This window comes from Vespa mandarinia, chromosome 15 (genome assembly GCF_050613455.1).
Source record: "Vespa mandarinia isolate Hongniang chromosome 15, ASM5061345v1, whole genome shotgun sequence".
Lineage (NCBI taxonomy): Eukaryota > Metazoa > Arthropoda > Insecta > Hymenoptera > Vespidae > Vespa > Vespa mandarinia.
In genome coordinates, this window is record NC_140824.1 from 2,925,001 (window position 1) to 2,930,000 (window position 5,000).

Here is a 5,000-nt window from a genome sequence, read left to right on the forward strand (position 1 = left end):
TTCTTGTCATGAGCAAGCTCGAACGGCAACGAGTATTTCGGAAAACAAGAAATGAGAAGGGAAAAGATAGAAAAAGAGAGAGTGAGAGAGAGAAAAAAAGAAAAAAAGAAAGAAAGAAAGAAAGAAAGAAAGGAAGAAAGGAAGGAAGGAAGGAAGGAAGATAGAAAGGAAGGAAGAAAGAAAGAAAGAAAGAATGAAAAAAAAAAGAAAGAAAGAAAAAAGAACGGGTCCTTTCGCTTCCGGCATAACTCGTCCTCCTTTTCGTGTACTTCAATCTCGTGTTCTGTTCGTTGAAATACTTTTTCTCTTTTTCTTTCTCTCCCATTCTTTTTCTCTTTTTATATAATCTTACACGTTATCGCACCTGTCTCTCTCTCTCTCTCTCTCTCTCTCTATCTCTCTCTATTTCTCTTTCATCTATTCCGTTTTTATACGTCGTCTCTTATTTTTCGCAGGACAATCATTTTCGACTCGGTCAACTCTCAATTCATCTTCGTCTAGTTTTCTCTTAGCTCGTAAAACAGGATTCAAGTAAGCTTCTGATTTTTCTTTATCTCCTCTTTCACGATCTCATTGGCCAGGGATGGATGGGTGAGAAGGATGAGGGAGCATGGAGCATGGATGGATGAAGAGAAAAGGGGAAAACTAAAAAAAAGACAAAAAAAAAAAAAGAAAAAACAAAGAAAAAAAGAAGGAAAAACACAAAAAAAAACAAAGAAAAAAAGAAAAAAAAAAAGAAAAGATTTTCGTACCGACGAACCTATTCATTTCGAACTCTCGTTAATTATGAAATTTTTGCCTCGTCATTGGACTTTTTATTTTTCCATTACGCGGTCTAATTTTACGCGAACTTCTTTCGTTCGAGATGAATACTTTGTCTTTTATTTTTCTTCCCTTCTTCTTCCCTTTTTTTTCCTTCTTTTTTTTTTTTTTATTATTTTTTTCCTCTTTTCTCCTCTTGGTTTCTAAAGTTCACGTCGATATCGATTTTTCGTCTAAAGCAATACGATTTTAATTACCAACTCTCTCTCTCTCTCTCTCTCTCTGTTTTTCTCTCTCGAGTTTTGGTTGTCAGTTGCATTGGTAGATACGATACACGTTTATGATGTTTCGTTTGCGACAGACGTTTCTCATATTATTCGATAAAATGACTAAAAATACGAGATATACGTTCGTATGCGAATTCTCCTAATTATGAAATCATAAAAGAATGAAAACACTTCGTAAATAAGTTTCTGCATTGTGTCAATTATGGAATAAAGATTAAGTTATTTATTATTAATCACGTTTGTAATTCTAATGAATGATTTTTAATCGGGCTGTTACCTTTCTATTTTTTTTTTTTGTTTTTTTTTTTCTTTTTCCCCCTAATATATCACGTAAATCAATCTTACGAAGTGAAATGAAATTGATGAATATATTTGTTTATGTTTAATATTTCCTTAAAATCTTCATATTATTTTATGCCAGATTGAATTGGATTTCGTCAGACGACGTGTTTAACGTTATAAGCGTTCAACTCGATAATCCTTCAAAAAGTGACAACGTACTGTTGTCCTTAAACTAGAAAGAAAAAGGAATGGGAACACGAGATCCAAGAAAATCCTTTTCGAGAGATCAAAGTCCCTCGAGCGAAGTGGAATCAACGAATATTTTTCCCTCGTCGGATTATCGCGACAGTTTCCTTCTCGTCATAGTCGACAAAGTAATATTGTACGAGCGACCGACCGACCGAGCGAGCGAGCGAACGACCGAACGAAAAATATATATCAGTTCGGGTCTCGTTTATATCGCAAATTTTTTTTTATCCACTTCAACCTAGCATCGTCATCGTTCGCTAACTCAACGTCAAACGCTCGCTATGATGTACTATGATCTCTGATTTCATTACTTTGTCCTGCGTTTTTTTTTTCTTCTTTTTCTTTTTTCTTTTTCCCACCTATTTTTTCCCTCCGTTAATTCTTTTTTTTTCCGTTTTTTCTTTTTCTTCTTTTTCTTCTTCTTTTTTTTTCTTTTTTTTTTTTTTTTTTTTTTTTTTTTTAAATCATAACTTCTGACAAGCTTCGACGGGTCTCGAACAATCTATCCTATATATACGTATATGACAGGCAAAAAAATTGTAGGATTGTTTGCGTTAGAATTATTCGATGAAAAAATATTATATATAACATTTTGACAATCGTTTATCTTAATGCAACGCTTTGAATGATAAATATCTATTTGAAATATCATTAGATTTAATTCCTCGCTGATGATATTCTATTTAATAGGTTGATTAAAAGTTTCGCTTAAGTATAATTTTATCGAGTGACCGAACACGATCGTCGTGTTAAAGTACGATAAAACTTTATGCATAACTTTTGAAGAAATATCTAATCTGATTTAGTTAAGAAGATATCAAAGAACGTTTTTGGCGTTATCCCTATACTAGTGACAAAATTTTCATGCAAGTTAAATTATCTTTATCAGTTAATAAAATCAACTGGTATAAACCTGTGAACGTTGTTATCATTGCCCGAGATAAGCAAAATGTAATTAAGCTTGGAATCGTTCCATAAAATTACATCGCAAATAGAAGTTTGATTTTACAACTTTATATTCACGTAATAAAATTAATTTTAATCGAAGATGGCCGAAGTGTTGGGTCAACAAAAAAATTCATTATAATCGATGTTTCCGTGAAAGTTGCAGTAAAAAAGGCAGTAGTGCGAGTCGCGCGTACGTGCTCGGAGTTATTAGAAAATTAAATTACTTCGAAGCTCGACCAAGTGTTAATGAGCGACATCAAAATAAAATCCATTGATTACGAAAATTCTCGGCATTTCCTATAATTTGTACAATTGTAATCGAAATTTAGCGTAGCTATTCAACTCGAGTACGATCGTTGAATATATATACACTGAATATATATAACGTATCGATTTAAATTGTAATTTTAAATCTTATTTTATTGTATTATCATCAATTAGATTTAAAAATTCGATCGTACGTCAATCACTTTTTAAAATCTATTTTTCATTTTAATTATATTATTATCAAATGAATAATATGAATATAAAATTTTTCAATTGCCCCTGACAATAGACTACACCTATACATGTATGCGTAAAAGAATATCTATCTTGAATTAATCGAAGAACGGCGCCTCCATGATAGGCTACCTTTTTAACACCTACAAAGAACCCCTGTATATATGCAATATTAATTTTATCGACATATCGAATATTAATATATTTCAAATAATATCGAATCGATTTTATCGAATATTAATTCTAGCGAATTATTAAAAATCATCATTGATAATTTGTATTGTTAAATTGACGAAATGATAAAAAGATAAAAAGAGAAAAGAAAAAAAACAAAAAAAAAAAAAAAGAAAAAAGAAAATACAAATCAAAACAAGAAGAAAAGGAAAAAAGAAAAATGAAGATAATAATTTTATTAAAAATCCAAATTATGACAAACGTTTAACGAGTAACCAAAACTTATAATTAAGAAGTAAACATATATTTCGTATCGTCTTGTTCTGTCATCGTTCATATTGCGGAACGTGTTGACACAGGTGTGTACGTAGTAAATACATATATGCATTTGCCTTTTCAAATGTAAGCTGCACTCCAACCGCAGAGCAAAAAATGTCTTGCTATTTGTATATTTGGACCACGGGTTTTACAACTCGACGTTCACGTTTCTTTTACGTCGGTGAACATGATCTCGAAATTAAAAAGCTTGTCTGAGCGTGGGAAGTAGTAACTTTTAAAGAAAAATCTACATACCTTCCTATATACATGTGACTATGTGAAATTATGACGTGAAATTTTCTATTTTTCTTTTTTTTCTTCCTTTTTCCTTTTTCCTTTTTTCTTTCTTCTTTCTTCTTCTTCTTCTTTTTCCTTTTTTTTTTTTTTTTTTTTTCTTGAAAAGATCGCGTTAAAAAATATTCTTAGAAATATAATTGCAAAAATGAATGGGCCGTACGAAAAGATTATTTTACTGGGTTAGTATTGGATCGATACGAACCTCGGTTTGACCTTAAAAATAAAAATGTTGGTACCTACCTATTCGAACGATATTCTCTTTCTCTCTCTTTCTCTCTCTCTCTCTCTCACTTTCTCGAGTAAACTACTAGCAAACCCATTTTATTCCATACTAGCTCGTATTTCAGTATTAAGCTCGAAGAAAGACGAGTTTATGGTTACGGGTAGGCCATCGGTAAACGCGCGACCTATGTCATACTTTAAACGATTGATATACAACTTTTTAAATCATATTTGTCATAGTTTAGAATCTAGAACGTATACTTTTTATGCACATGTATATATATTTTTTATGTATAGATATATTTTTTTATATTTACATATTACGTTAATATTTACATATATGCAGGTGCACGTACTCTTTACACACACACACACACATATATATATATATATACTTACATATGCATGTATACATATATTCAGACGTTCGAACGCTCGAACGGATGTTCATATATTCTCTTGCATTTATCGTTACGGCATCGTCATAAAATGCTTAGAAGACCGTCATAAAAAGCAGGAACAAAGCAGCAAAGAGCTCATCTACGACCTCGATGTATATAAAACGATCTTTAATACACCTTCTAAGATCAAAATAATGATGCCGATGAAAGATTAAATGCTTCTTCAAAGCGAATCATATTTTTAACGTTGATGATCTCTTCGTAAATCCACGTTTCCGTACTTTTCCTTTTTTTTTCTTTCACGTATCGAAGCCACATAAAAAGTATGTATAAAAAAAAAAAAAAAGAAAAAAAAAAAGAAAAAGAAAAAAAATAGTAATAATTATAATAATAATAATAATAAAAATAATAATAATAATAATAATAATAATAATAATAATAATAATAATAATAATGTTAAAATTTTTATAGACGATATAAAATTTTAATCGTGATCGAAGAATTTAATAAAACGTATGATATATGATAAAATGTAAATCGATTGAAATATGACGAGTGC

General features: G+C 30.6%; 1 long non-coding RNA gene across 1 annotated transcript in view; it reads left to right on the top strand.

The window, feature by feature from the left end:
• Window positions 1–4,918: 4,918 nt before the first annotated feature.
• The window catches only part of LOC146872515 (uncharacterized), a 21,091-nt gene continuing 21,009 nt past the window's right edge, over window positions 4,919–5,000 (top strand). The window contains exon 1 of the long non-coding RNA XR_014982992.1: window positions 4,919–5,000. This exon is cut by the window's right edge and continues 338 nt beyond it. This is a non-coding gene — a long non-coding RNA (uncharacterized LOC146872515).